This window comes from Pinus tabuliformis, chromosome 1_1 (genome assembly GCF_031772625.1).
Source record: "Pinus tabuliformis cultivar Carrire ecotype Pingquan chromosome 1_1, CPIR1, whole genome shotgun sequence".
NCBI classification, from domain to species: domain Eukaryota; kingdom Viridiplantae; phylum Streptophyta; class Pinopsida; order Pinales; family Pinaceae; genus Pinus; species Pinus tabuliformis.
Genome location: NC_142297.1, coordinates 711,608,529 through 711,621,774, shown reverse-complemented (window position 1 = coordinate 711,621,774; position 13,246 = coordinate 711,608,529). Strand labels below are relative to the sequence as shown.

The window sequence follows — 13,246 nt, the reverse complement described above, 5'->3', positions numbered from 1 at the left end:
CCTCCTACCCACTCTCCCCGTGTCATCTTCGCTGCGGTGATGCGAACGGTCCTAGATTCATCGCCCGCTGCCGCAATACGTCGCCTCCGTTGCGCTGTAATCCCGCTCGCGACTTCCGACCGGGACGATAAATCGGTGCCCCCTTCTCGAACTTCCCTTGGAGCAGTCTCGAGCGAGTCGCCGTTTCCCTCAGTTAGGCCCCCCTCCTTAATGCTCCAGCGATCTCTTCGTTCGCGAGATTCCGTTATAAATCGATATATAAGTGGCCCCGCGCCGCAAAACAAGATACGCAGCACGCAATCCAATTTACCGTCGAGCACGCGCAGCCGCGGAGTTCCGCACTAGCGCCGATCGCTCCCGCCGAGCCGCGCAAAAAGGGGGGTAGGGTGCAACACTAGGACTTCCCGGGAGGTCACCCATCCCAGTACTACTCTAGCCCAAGCGCGCTTAACTGCGGAGTTCTGATGGGATCCGGTGCATTAACGCTGGTATGATCGCACCCGCAAAGATCTCGCCCCCTCCCCCTCTTCAAGGGAGGCCGCCGAGCCACGCGCAGCGCATGGGGCCCATCCGTGGCCCTCGATCCGAAGCGGCTCGGCGCAGGAGCTCGCCCTCTTCCCCGACTTGGCGGCGCCGCCCGCCCCGCGCGGAGCCAGCGAACCAGGGGAAGAACGGAGGGGGTAACAAAAAGAAGAACGAGAGAGAGCGGGACGAAAAAGGCGTAAGCTCCGCGGCCACCGACGACGCTGCGTGGAGCTCGCGCTGCCTTTCCGTGAACGACCCACGGGTTCCTCCGAAATTCGAGTTCCTACAAAAGTACATATGATTTAAACCTCCTACCCACTCTCCCCGTGTCATCTTCGCTGCGGTGATGCGAACGGTCCTAGATTCATCGCCCGCTGCCGCAATACGTCGCCTCCGTTGCGCTGTAATCCCGCTCGCGACTTCCGACCGGGACGATAAATCGGTGCCCCCTTCTCGAACTTCCCTTGGAGCAGTCTCGAGCGAGTCGCCGTTTCCCTCAGTTAGGCCCCCCTCCTTAATGCTCCAGCGATCTCTTCGTTCGCGAGATTCCGTTATAAATCGATATATAAGTGGCCCCGCGCCGCAAAACAAGATACGCAGCACGCAATCCAATTTACCGTCGAGCACGCGCAGCCGCGGAGTTCCGCACTAGCGCCGATCGCTCCCGCCGAGCCGCGCAAAAAGGGGGGTAGGGTGCAACACTAGGACTTCCCGGGAGGTCACCCATCCCAGTACTACTCTAGCCCAAGCGCGCTTAACTGCGGAGTTCTGATGGGATCCGGTGCATTAACGCTGGTATGATCGCACCCGCAAAGATCTCGCCCCCTCCCCCTCTTCAAGGGAGGCCGCCGAGCCACGCGCAGCGCATGGGGCCCATCCGTGGCCCTCGATCCGAAGCGGCTCGGCGCAGGAGCTCGCCCTCTTCCCCGACTTGGCGGCGCCGCCCGCCCCGCGCGGAGCCAGCGAACCAGGGGAAGAACGGAGGGGGTAACAAAAAGAAGAACGAGAGAGAGCGGGACGAAAAAGGCGTAAGCTCCGCGGCCACCGACGACGCTGCGTGGAGCTCGCGCTGCCTTTCCGTGAACGACCCACGGGTTCCTCCGAAATTCGAGTTCCTACAAAAGTACATATGATTTAAACCTCCTACCCACTCTCCCCGTGTCATCTTCGCTGCGGTGATGCGAACGGTCCTAGATTCATCGCCCGCTGCCGCAATACGTCGCCTCCGTTGCGCTGTAATCCCGCTCGCGACTTCCGACCGGGACGATAAATCGGTGCCCCCTTCTCGAACTTCCCTTGGAGCAGTCTCGAGCGAGTCGCCGTTTCCCTCAGTTAGGCCCCCCTCCTTAATGCTCCAGCGATCTCTTCGTTCGCGAGATTCCGTTATAAATCGATATATAAGTGGCCCCCCACGCCGCAAAACAAGATAAACACGCAGCACGCAATCCAATTTACCGTCGAGCACGCGCAGCCGCGGAGTTCCGCACTAGCGCCGATCGCTCCCGCCGAGCCGCGCAAAAAGGGGGGTAGGGTGCAACACTAGGACTTCCCGGGAGGTCACCCATCCCAGTACTACTCTAGCCCAAGCGCGCTTAACTGCGGAGTTCTGATGGGATCCGGTGCATTAACGCTGGTATGATCGCACCCGCAAAGATCTCGCCCCCTCCCCCTCTTCAAGGGAGGCCGCCGAGCCACGCGCAGCGCATGGGGCCCATCCGTGGCCCTCGATCCGAAGCGGCTCGGCGCAGGAGCTCGCCCTCTTCCCCGACTTGGCGGCGCCGCCCGCCCCGCGCGGAGCCAGCGAACCAGGGGAAGAACGGAGGGGGTAACAAAAAGAAGAACGAGAGAGAGCGGGACGAAAAAGGCGTAAGCTCCGCGGCCACCGACGACGCTGCGTGGAGCTCGCGCTGCCTTTCCGTGAACGACCCACGGGTTCCTCCGAAATTCGAGTTCCTACAAAAGTACATATGATTTAAACCTCCTACCCACTCTCCCCGTGTCATCTTCGCTGCGGTGATGCGAACGGTCCTAGATTCATCGCCCGCTGCCGCAATACGTCGCCTCCGTTGCGCTGTAATCCCGCTCGCGACTTCCGACCGGGACGATAAATCGGTGCCCCCTTCTCGAACTTCCCTTGGAGCAGTCTCGAGCGAGTCGCCGTTTCCCTCAGTTAGGCCCCCCTCCTTAATGCTCCAGCGATCTCTTCGTTCGCGAGATTCCGTTATAAATCGATATATAAGTGGCCCCGCGCCGCAAAACAAGATAAGCACGCAATCCAATTTACCGTCGAGCACGCGCAGCCGCGGAGTTCCGCACTAGCGCCGATCGCTCCCGCCGAGCCGCGCAAAAAGGGGGGTAGGGTGCAACACTAGGACTTCCCGGGAGGTCACCCATCCCAGTACTACTCTAGCCCAAGCGCGCTTAACTGCGGAGTTCTGATGGGATCCGGTGCATTAACGCTGGTATGATCGCACCCGCAAAGATCTCGCCCCCTCCCCCTCTTCAAGGGAGGCCGCCGAGCCACGCGCAGCGCATGGGGCCCATCCGTGGCCCTCGATCCGAAGCGGCTCGGCGCAGGAGCTCGCCCTCTTCCCCGACTTGGCGGCGCCGCCCGCCCCGCGCGGAGCCAGCGAACCAGGGGAAGAACGGAGGGGGTAACAAAAAGAAGAACGAGAGAGAGCGGGACGAAAAAGGCGTAAGCTCCGCGGCCACCGACGACGCTGCGTGGAGCTCGCGCTGCCTTTCCGTGAACGACCCACGGGTTCCTCCGAAATTCGAGTTCCTACAAAAGTACATATGATTTAAACCTCCTACCCACTCTCCCCGTGTCATCTTCGCTGCGGTGATGCGAACGGTCCTAGATTCATCGCCCGCTGCCGCAATACGTCGCCTCCGTTGCGCTGTAATCCCGCTCGCGACTTCCGACCGGGACGATAAATCGGTGCCCCCTTCTCGAACTTCCCTTGGAGCAGTCTCGAGCGAGTCGCCGTTTCCCTCAGTTAGGCCCCCCTCCTTAATGCTCCAGCGATCTCTTCGTTCGCGAGATTCCGTTATAAATCGATATATAAGTGGCCCCGCGCCGCAAAACAAGATAAACACGCAGCACGCAATCCAATTTACCGTCGAGCACGCGCAGCCGCGGAGTTCCGCACTAGCGCCGATCGCTCCCGCCGAGCCGCGCAAAAAGGGGGGTAGGGTGCAACACTAGGACTTCCCGGGAGGTCACCCATCCCAGTACTACTCTAGCCCAAGCGCGCTTAACTGCGGAGTTCTGATGGGATCCGGTGCATTAACGCTGGTATGATCGCACCCGCAAAGATCTCGCCCCCTCCCCCTCTTCAAGGGAGGCCGCCGAGCCACGCGCAGCGCATGGGGCCCATCCGTGGCCCTCGATCCGAAGCGGCTCGGCGCAGGAGCTCGCCCTCTTCCCCGACTTGGCGGCGCCGCCCGCCCCGCGCGGAGCCAGCGAACCAGGGGAAGAACGGAGGGGGTAACAAAAAGAAGAACGAGAGAGAGCGGGACGAAAAAGGCGTAAGCTCCGCGGCCACCGACGACGCTGCGTGGAGCTCGCGCTGCCTTTCCGTGAACGACCCACGGGTTCCTCCGAAATTCGAGTTCCTACAAAAGTACATATGATTTAAACCTCCTACCCACTCTCCCCGTGTCATCTTCGCTGCGGTGATGCGAACGGTCCTAGATTCATCGCCCGCTGCCGCAATACGTCGCCTCCGTTGCGCTGTAATCCCGCTCGCGACTTCCGACCGGGATGATAAATCGGTGCCCCCTTCTCGAACTTCCCTTGGAGCAGTCTCGAGCGAGTCGCCGTTTCCCTCAGTTAGGCCCCCCTCCTTAATGCTCCAGCGATCTCTTCGTTCGCGAGATTCCGTTATAAATCGATATATAAGTGGCCCCGCGCCGCAAAACAAGATACGCAGCACGCAATCCAATTTACCGTCGAGCACGCGCAGCCGCGGAGTTCCGCACTAGCGCCGATCGCTCCCGCCGAGCCGCGCAAAAAGGGGGGTAGGGTGCAACACTAGGACTTCCCGGGAGGTCACCCATCCCAGTACTACTCTAGCCCAAGCGCGCTTAACTGCGGAGTTCTGATGGGATCCGGTGCATTAACGCTGGTATGATCGCACCCGCAAAGATCTCGCCCCCTCCCCCTCTTCAAGGGAGGCCGCCGAGCCACGCGCAGCGCATGGGGCCCATCCGTGGCCCTCGATCCGAAGCGGCTCGGCGCAGGAGCTCGCCCTCTTCCCCGACTTGGCGGCGCCGCCCGCCCCGCGCGGAGCCAGCGAACCAGGGGAAGAACGGAGGGGGTAACAAAAAGAAGAACGAGAGAGAGCGGGACGAAAAAGGCGTAAGCTCCGCGGCCACCGACGACGCTGCGTGGAGCTCGCGCTGCCTTTCCGTGAACGACCCACGGGTTCCTCCGAAATTCGAGTTCCTACAAAAGTACATATGATTTAAACCTCCTACCCACTCTCCCCGTGTCATCTTCGCTGCGGTGATGCGAACGGTCCTAGATTCATCGCCCGCTGCCGCAATACGTCGCCTCCGTTGCGCTGTAATCCCGCTCGCGACTTCCGACCGGGATGATAAATCGGTGCCCCCTTCTCGAACTTCCCTTGGAGCAGTCTCGAGCGAGTCGCCGTTTCCCTCAGTTAGGCCCCCCTCCTTAATGCTCCAGCGATCTCTTCGTTCGCGAGATTCCGTTATAAATCGATATATAAGTGGCCCCGCGCCGCAAAACAAGATACGCAGCACGCAATCCAATTTACCGTCGAGCACGCGCAGCCGCGGAGTTCCGCACTAGCGCCGATCGCTCCCGCCGAGCCGCGCAAAAAGGGGGGTAGGGTGCAACACTAGGACTTCCCGGGAGGTCACCCATCCCAGTACTACTCTAGCCCAAGCGCGCTTAACTGCGGAGTTCTGATGGGATCCGGTGCATTAACGCTGGTATGATCGCACCCGCAAAGATCTCGCCCCCTCCCCCTCTTCAAGGGAGGCCGCCGAGCCACGCGCAGCGCATGGGGCCCATCCGTGGCCCTCGATCCGAAGCGGCTCGGCGCAGGAGCTCGCCCTCTTCCCCGACTTGGCGGCGCCGCCCGCCCCGCGCGGAGCCAGCGAACCAGGGGAAGAACGGAGGGGGTAACAAAAAGAAGAACGAGAGAGAGCGGGACGAAAAAGGCGTAAGCTCCGCGGCCACCGACGACGCTGCGTGGAGCTCGCGCTGCCTTTCCGTGAACGACCCACGGGTTCCTCCGAAATTCGAGTTCCTACAAAAGTACATATGATTTAAACCTCCTACCCACTCTCCCCGTGTCATCTTCGCTGCGGTGATGCGAACGGTCCTAGATTCATCGCCCGCTGCCGCAATACGTCGCCTCCGTTGCGCTGTAATCCCGCTCGCGACTTCCGACCGGGATGATAAATCGGTGCCCCCTTCTCGAACTTCCCTTGGAGCAGTCTCGAGCGAGTCGCCGTTTCCCTCAGTTAGGCCCCCCTCCTTAATGCTCCAGCGATCTCTTCGTTCGCGAGATTCCGTTATAAATCGATATATAAGTGGCCCCACGCCGCAAAACAAGATAAACACGCAGCACGCAATCCAATTTACCGTCGAGCACGCGCAGCCGCGGAGTTCCGCACTAGCGCCGATCGCTCCCGCCGAGCCGCGCAAAAAGGGGGGTAGGGTGCAACACTAGGACTTCCCGGGAGGTCACCCATCCCAGTACTACTCTAGCCCAAGCGCGCTTAACTGCGGAGTTCTGATGGGATCCGGTGCATTAACGCTGGTATGATCGCACCCGCAAAGATCTCGCCCCCTCCCCCTCTTCAAGGGAGGCCGCCGAGCCACGCGCAGCGCATGGGGCCCATCCGTGGCCCTCGATCCGAAGCGGCTCGGCGCAGGAGCTCGCCCTCTTCCCCGACTTGGCGGCGCCGCCCGCCCCGCGCGGAGCCAGCGAACCAGGGGAAGAACGGAGGGGGTAACAAAAAGAAGAACGAGAGAGAGCGGGACGAAAAAGGCGTAAGCTCCGCGGCCACCGACGACGCTGCGTGGAGCTCGCGCTGCCTTTCCGTGAACGACCCACGGGTTCCTCCGAAATTCGAGTTCCTACAAAAGTACATATGATTTAAACCTCCTACCCACTCTCCCCGTGTCATCTTCGCTGCGGTGATGCGAACGGTCCTAGATTCATCGCCCGCTGCCGCAATACGTCGCCTCCGTTGCGCTGTAATCCCGCTCGCGACTTCCGACCGGGATGATAAATCGGTGCCCCCTTCTCGAACTTCCCTTGGAGCAGTCTCGAGCGAGTCGCCGTTTCCCTCAGTTAGGCCCCCCTCCTTAATGCTCCAGCGATCTCTTCGTTCGCGAGATTCCGTTATAAATCGATATATAAGTGGCCCCGCGCCGCAAAACAAGATAAACACGCAGCACGCAATCCAATTTACCGTCGAGCACGCGCAGCCGCGGAGTTCCGCACTAGCGCCGATCGCTCCCGCCGAGCCGCGCAAAAAGGGGGGTAGGGTGCAACACTAGGACTTCCCGGGAGGTCACCCATCCCAGTACTACTCTAGCCCAAGCGCGCTTAACTGCGGAGTTCTGATGGGATCCGGTGCATTAACGCTGGTATGATCGCACCCGCAAAGATCTCGCCCCCTCCCCCTCTTCAAGGGAGGCCGCCGAGCCACGCGCAGCGCATGGGGCCCATCCGTGGCCCTCGATCCGAAGCGGCTCGGCGCAGGAGCTCGCCCTCTTCCCCGACTTGGCGGCGCCGCCCGCCCCGCGCGGAGCCAGCGAACCAGGGGAAGAACGGAGGGGGTAACAAAAAGAAGAACGAGAGAGAGCGGGACGAAAAAGGCGTAAGCTCCGCGGCCACCGACGACGCTGCGTGGAGCTCGCGCTGCCTTTCCGTGAACGACCCACGGGTTCCTCCGAAATTCGAGTTCCTACAAAAGTACATATGATTTAAACCTCCTACCCACTCTCCCCGTGTCATCTTCGCTGCGGTGATGCGAACGGTCCTAGATTCATCGCCCGCTGCCGCAATACGTCGCCTCCGTTGCGCTGTAATCCCGCTCGCGACTTCCGACCGGGACGATAAATCGGTGCCCCCTTCTCGAACTTCCCTTGGAGCAGTCTCGAGCGAGTCGCCGTTTCCCTCAGTTAGGCCCCCCTCCTTAATGCTCCAGCGATCTCTTCGTTCGCGAGATTCCGTTATAAATCGATATATAAGTGGCCCCACGCCGCAAAACAAGATAAACACGCAGCACGCAATCCAATTTACCGTCGAGCACGCGCAGCCGCGGAGTTCCGCACTAGCGCCGATCGCTCCCGCCGAGCCGCGCAAAAAGGGGGGTAGGGTGCAACACTAGGACTTCCCGGGAGGTCACCCATCCCAGTACTACTCTAGCCCAAGCGCGCTTAACTGCGGAGTTCTGATGGGATCCGGTGCATTAACGCTGGTATGATCGCACCCGCAAAGATCTCGCCCCCTCCCCCTCTTCAAGGGAGGCCGCCGAGCCACGCGCAGCGCATGGGGCCCATCCGTGGCCCTCGATCCGAAGCGGCTCGGCGCAGGAGCTCGCCCTCTTCCCCGACTTGGCGGCGCCGCCCGCCCCGCGCGGAGCCAGCGAACCAGGGGAAGAACGGAGGGGGTAACAAAAAGAAGAACGAGAGAGAGCGGGACGAAAAAGGCGTAAGCTCCGCGGCCACCGACGACGCTGCGTGGAGCTCGCGCTGCCTTTCCGTGAACGACCCACGGGTTCCTCCGAAATTCGAGTTCCTACAAAAGTACATATGATTTAAACCTCCTACCCACTCTCCCCGTGTCATCTTCGCTGCGGTGATGCGAACGGTCCTAGATTCATCGCCCGCTGCCGCAATACGTCGCCTCCGTTGCGCTGTAATCCCGCTCGCGACTTCCGACCGGGACGATAAATCGGTGCCCCCTTCTCGAACTTCCCTTGGAGCAGTCTCGAGCGAGTCGCCGTTTCCCTCAGTTAGGCCCCCCTCCTTAATGCTCCAGCGATCTCTTCGTTCGCGAGATTCCGTTATAAATCGATATATAAGTGGCCCCACGCCGCAAAACAAGATAAACACGCAGCACGCAATCCAATTTACCGTCGAGCACGCGCAGCCGCGGAGTTCCGCACTAGCGCCGATCGCTCCCGCCGAGCCGCGCAAAAAGGGGGGTAGGGTGCAACACTAGGACTTCCGGGAGGTCACCCATCCCAGTACTACTCTAGCCCAAGCGCGCTTAACTGCGGAGTTCTGATGGGATCCGGTGCATTAACGCTGGTATGATCGCACCCGCAAAGATCTCGCCCCCTCCCCCTCTTCAAGGGAGGCCGCCGAGCCACGCGCAGCGCATGGGGCCCATCCGTGGCCCTCGATCCGAAGCGGCTCGGCGCAGGAGCTCGCCCTCTTCCCCGACTTGGCGGCGCCGCCCGCCCCGCGCGGAGCCAGCGAACCAGGGGAAGAACGGAGGGGGTAACAAAAAGAAGAACGAGAGAGAGCGGGACGAAAAAGGCGTAAGCTCCGCGGCCACCGACGACGCTGCGTGGAGCTCGCGCTGCCTTTCCGTGAACGACCCACGGGTTCCTCCGAAATTCGAGTTCCTACAAAAGTACATATGATTTAAACCTCCTACCCACTCTCCCCGTGTCATCTTCGCTGCGGTGATGCGAACGGTCCTAGATTCATCGCCCGCTGCCGCAATACGTCGCCTCCGTTGCGCTGTAATCCCGCTCGCGACTTCCGACCGGGATGATAAATCGGTGCCCCCTTCTCGAACTTCCCTTGGAGCAGTCTCGAGCGAGTCGCCGTTTCCCTCAGTTAGGCCCCCCTCCTTAATGCTCCAGCGATCTCTTCGTTCGCGAGATTCCGTTATAAATCGATATATAAGTGGCCCCACGCCGCAAAACAAGATAAACACGCAGCACGCAATCCAATTTACCGTCGAGCACGCGCAGCCGCGGAGTTCCGCACTAGCGCCGATCGCTCCCGCCGAGCCGCGCAAAAAGGGGGGTAGGGTGCAACACTAGGACTTCCCGGGAGGTCACCCATCCCAGTACTACTCTAGCCCAAGCGCGCTTAACTGCGGGGTTCTGATGGGATCCGGTGCATTAACGCTGGTATGATCGCACCCGCAAAGATCTCGCCCCCTCCCCCTCTTCAAGGGAGGCCGCCGAGCCACGCGCAGCGCATGGGGCCCATCCGTGGCCCTCGATCCGAAGCGGCTCGGCGCAGGAGCTCGCCCTCTTCCCCGACTTGGCGGCGCCGCCCGCCCCGCGCGGAGCCAGCGAACCAGGGGAAGAACGGAGGGGGTAACAAAAAGAAGAACGAGAGAGAGCGGGACGAAAAAGGCGTAAGCTCCGCGGCCACCGACGACGCTGCGTGGAGCTCGCGCTGCCTTTCCGTGAACGACCCACGGGTTCCTCCGAAATTCGAGTTCCTACAAAAGTACATATGATTTAAACCTCCTACCCACTCTCCCCGTGTCATCTTCGCTGCGGTGATGCGAACGGTCCTAGATTCATCGCCCGCTGCCGCAATACGTCGCCTCCGTTGCGCTGTAATCCCGCTCGCGACTTCCGGCCGGGATGATAAATCGGTGCCCCCTTCTCGAACTTCCCTTGGAGCAGTCTCGAGCGAGTCGCCGTTTCCCTCAGTTAGGCCCCCCTCCTTAATGCTCCAGCGATCTCTTCGTTCGCGAGATTCCGTTATAAATCGATATATAAGTGGCCCCACGCCGCAAAACAAGATAAACACGCAGCACGCAATCCAATTTACCGTCGAGCACGCGCAGCCGCGGAGTTCCGCACTAGCGCCGATCGCTCCCGCCGAGCCGCGCAAAAAGGGGGGTAGGGTGCAACACTAGGACTTCCCGGGAGGTCACCCATCCCAGTACTACTCTAGCCCAAGCGCGCTTAACTGCGGGGTTCTGATGGGATCCGGTGCATTAACGCTGGTATGATCGCACCCGCAAAGATCTCGCCCCCTCCCCCTCTTCAAGGGAGGCCGCCGAGCCACGCGCAGCGCATGGGGCCCATCCGTGGCCCTCGATCCGAAGCGGCTCGGCGCAGGAGCTCGCCCTCTTCCCCGACTTGGCGGCGCCGCCCGCCCCGCGCGGAGCCAGCGAACCAGGGGAAGAACGGAGGGGGTAACAAAAAGAAGAACGAGAGAGAGCGGGACGAAAAAGGCGTAAGCTCCGCGGCCACCGACGACGCTGCGTGGAGCTCGCGCTGCCTTTCCGTGAACGACCCACGGGTTCCTCCGAAATTCGAGTTCCTACAAAAGTACATATGATTTAAACCTCCTACCCACTCTCCCCGTGTCATCTTCGCTGCGGTGATGCGAACGGTCCTAGATTCATCGCCCGCTGCCGCAATACGTCGCCTCCGTTGCGCTGTAATCCCGCTCGCGACTTCCGACCGGGATGATAAATCGGTGCCCCCTTCTCGAGCTTCCCTTGGAGCAGTCTCGAGCGAGTCGCCGTTTCCCTCAGTTAGGCCCCCCTCCTTAATGCTCCAGCGATCTCTTCGTTCGCGAGATTCCGTTATAAATCGATATATAAGTGGCCCCACGCCGCAAAACAAGATAAACACGCAGCACGCAATCCAATTTACCGTCGAGCACGCGCAGCCGCGGAGTTCCGCACTAGCGCCGATCGCTCCCGCCGAGCCGCGCAAAAAGGGGGGTAGGGTGCAACACTAGGACTTCCCGGGAGGTCACCCATCCCAGTACTACTCTAGCCCAAGCGCGCTTAACTGCGGGTTCTGATGGGATCCGGTGCATTAACGCTGGTATGATCGCACCCGCAAAGATCTCGCCCCCTCCCCCTCTTCAAGGGAGGCCGCCGAGCCACGCGCAGCGCATGGGGCCCATCCGTGGCCCTCGATCCGAAGCGGCTCGGCGCAGGAGCTCGCCCTCTTCCCCGACTTGGCGGCGCCGCCCGCCCCGCGCGGAGCCAGCGAACCAGGGGAAGAACGGAGGGGGTAACAAAAAGAAGAACGAGAGAGAGCGGGACGAAAAAGGCGTAAGCTCCGCGGCCACCGACGACGCTGCGTGGAGCTCGCGCTGCCTTTCCGTGAACGACCCACGGGTTCCTCCGAAATTCGAGTTCCTACAAAAGTACATATGATTTAAACCTCCTACCCACTCTCCCCGTGTCATCTTCGCTGCGGTGATGCGAACGGTCCTAGATTCATCGCCCGCTGCCGCAATACGTCGCCTCCGTTGCGCTGTAATCCCGCTCGCGACTTCCGACCGGGATGATAAATCGGTGCCCCCTTCTCGAGCTTCCCTTGGAGCAGTCTCGAGCGAGTCGCCGTTTCCCTCAGTTAGGCCCCCCTCCTTAATGCTCCAGCGATCTCTTCGTTCGCGAGATTCCGTTATAAATCGATATATAAGTGGCCCCACGCCGCAAAACAAGATAAACACGCAGCACGCAATCCAATTTACCGTCGAGCACGCGCAGCCGCGGAGTTCCGCACTAGCGCCGATCGCTCCCGCCGAGCCGCGCAAAAAGGGGGGTAGGGTGCAACACTAGGACTTCCCGGGAGGTCACCCATCCCAGTACTACTCTAGCCCAAGCGCGCTTAACTGCGGGGTTCTGATGGGATCCGGTGCATTAACGCTGGTATGATCGCACCCGCAAAGATCTCGCCCCCTCCCCCTCTTCAAGGGAGGCCGCCGAGCCACGCGCAGCGCATGGGGCCCATCCGTGGCCCTCGATCCGAAGCGGCTCGGCGCAGGAGCTCGCCCTCTTCCCCGACTTGGCGGCGCCGCCCGCCCCGCGCGGAGCCAGCGAACCAGGGGAAGAACGGAGGGGGTAACAAAAAGAAGAACGAGAGAGAGCGGGACGAAAAAGGCGTAAGCTCCGCGGCCACCGACGACGCTGCGTGGAGCTCGCGCTGCCTTTCCGTGAACGACCCACGGGTTCCTCCGAAATTCGAGTTCCTACAAAAGTACATATGATTTAAACCTCCTACCCACTCTCCCCGTGTCATCTTCGCTGCGGTGATGCGAACGGTCCTAGATTCATCGCCCGCTGCCGCAATACGTCGCCTCCGTTGCGCTGTAATCCCGCTCGCGACTTCCGACCGGGATGATAAATCGGTGCCCCCTTCTCGAGCTTCCCTTGGAGCAGTCTCGAGCGAGTCGCCGTTTCCCTCAGTTAGGCCCCCCTCCTTAATGCTCCAGCGATCTCTTCGTTCGCGAGATTCCGTTATAAATCGATATATAAGTGGCCCCACGCCGCAAAACAAGATAAACACGCAGCACGCAATCCAATTTACCGTCGAGCACGCGCAGCCGCGGAGTTCCGCACTAGCGCCGATCGCTCCCGCCGAGCCGCGCAAAAAGGGGGGTAGGGTGCAACACTAGGACTTCCCGGGAGGTCACCCATCCCAGTACTACTCTAGCCCAAGCGCGCTTAACTGCGGGGTTCTGATGGGATCCGGTGCATTAACGCTGGTATGATCGCACCCGCAAAGATCTCGCCCCCTCCCCCTCTTCAAGGGAGGCCGCCGAGCCACGCGCAGCGCATGGGGCCCATCCGTGGCCCTCGATCCGAAGCGGCTCGGCGCAGGAGCTCGCCCTCTTCCCCGACTTGGCGGCGCCGCCCGCCCCGCGCGGAGCCAGCGAACCAGGGGAAGAACGGAGGGGGTAACAAAAAGAAGAACGAGAGAGAGCGGGACGAAAAAGGCGTAA

General features: G+C 61.1%; 16 non-coding genes across 16 annotated transcripts; all 16 read right to left on the bottom strand.

Annotated features, from left to right (window-relative positions):
- Positions 1-383: 383 nt before the first annotated feature.
- LOC149215705 (5S ribosomal RNA) lies at positions 384-502 on the bottom strand. The gene has a single exon (XR_016251351.1). It is a non-coding gene; the product is annotated as a 5S ribosomal RNA (ribosomal RNA).
- A 713-nt stretch (positions 503-1,215) lies between these two features.
- LOC149215704 (5S ribosomal RNA) lies at positions 1,216-1,334 on the bottom strand. Its single transcript, XR_016251350.1, has one exon. It is a non-coding gene; the product is annotated as a 5S ribosomal RNA (ribosomal RNA).
- Positions 1,335-2,053: 719 nt separating this feature from the next.
- LOC149215703 (5S ribosomal RNA) lies at positions 2,054-2,172 on the bottom strand. Its single transcript, XR_016251349.1, has one exon. It is a non-coding gene; the product is annotated as a 5S ribosomal RNA (ribosomal RNA).
- Positions 2,173-2,882: 710 nt separating this feature from the next.
- Positions 2,883-3,001, bottom strand: LOC149215702 (5S ribosomal RNA). The gene has a single exon (XR_016251348.1). It is a non-coding gene; the product is annotated as a 5S ribosomal RNA (ribosomal RNA).
- Positions 3,002-3,718: 717 nt separating this feature from the next.
- Positions 3,719-3,837, bottom strand: LOC149215701 (5S ribosomal RNA). The gene has a single exon (XR_016251347.1). It is a non-coding gene; the product is annotated as a 5S ribosomal RNA (ribosomal RNA).
- Positions 3,838-4,550: 713 nt separating this feature from the next.
- LOC149215700 (5S ribosomal RNA) lies at positions 4,551-4,669 on the bottom strand. The gene has a single exon (XR_016251346.1). It is a non-coding gene; the product is annotated as a 5S ribosomal RNA (ribosomal RNA).
- A 713-nt stretch (positions 4,670-5,382) lies between these two features.
- On the bottom strand, positions 5,383-5,501 carry LOC149215699 (5S ribosomal RNA). The gene has a single exon (XR_016251345.1). It is a non-coding gene; the product is annotated as a 5S ribosomal RNA (ribosomal RNA).
- Positions 5,502-6,218: 717 nt separating this feature from the next.
- Positions 6,219-6,337, bottom strand: LOC149215698 (5S ribosomal RNA). The gene has a single exon (XR_016251344.1). It is a non-coding gene; the product is annotated as a 5S ribosomal RNA (ribosomal RNA).
- A 717-nt stretch (positions 6,338-7,054) lies between these two features.
- On the bottom strand, positions 7,055-7,173 carry LOC149215697 (5S ribosomal RNA). The gene has a single exon (XR_016251343.1). It is a non-coding gene; the product is annotated as a 5S ribosomal RNA (ribosomal RNA).
- A 717-nt stretch (positions 7,174-7,890) lies between these two features.
- Positions 7,891-8,009, bottom strand: LOC149215696 (5S ribosomal RNA). Its single transcript, XR_016251342.1, has one exon. It is a non-coding gene; the product is annotated as a 5S ribosomal RNA (ribosomal RNA).
- A 717-nt stretch (positions 8,010-8,726) lies between these two features.
- On the bottom strand, positions 8,727-8,844 carry LOC149215695 (5S ribosomal RNA). The gene has a single exon (XR_016251604.1). It is a non-coding gene; the product is annotated as a 5S ribosomal RNA (ribosomal RNA).
- Positions 8,845-9,561: 717 nt separating this feature from the next.
- Positions 9,562-9,680, bottom strand: LOC149215694 (5S ribosomal RNA). The gene has a single exon (XR_016251670.1). It is a non-coding gene; the product is annotated as a 5S ribosomal RNA (ribosomal RNA).
- A 717-nt stretch (positions 9,681-10,397) lies between these two features.
- LOC149215693 (5S ribosomal RNA) lies at positions 10,398-10,516 on the bottom strand. The gene has a single exon (XR_016251669.1). It is a non-coding gene; the product is annotated as a 5S ribosomal RNA (ribosomal RNA).
- Positions 10,517-11,233: 717 nt separating this feature from the next.
- Positions 11,234-11,351, bottom strand: LOC149215692 (5S ribosomal RNA). Its single transcript, XR_016251715.1, has one exon. It is a non-coding gene; the product is annotated as a 5S ribosomal RNA (ribosomal RNA).
- A 717-nt stretch (positions 11,352-12,068) lies between these two features.
- Positions 12,069-12,187, bottom strand: LOC149215691 (5S ribosomal RNA). Its single transcript, XR_016251668.1, has one exon. It is a non-coding gene; the product is annotated as a 5S ribosomal RNA (ribosomal RNA).
- Positions 12,188-12,904: 717 nt separating this feature from the next.
- Positions 12,905-13,023, bottom strand: LOC149215690 (5S ribosomal RNA). The gene has a single exon (XR_016251667.1). It is a non-coding gene; the product is annotated as a 5S ribosomal RNA (ribosomal RNA).
- Positions 13,024-13,246: the final 223 nt, after the last annotated feature.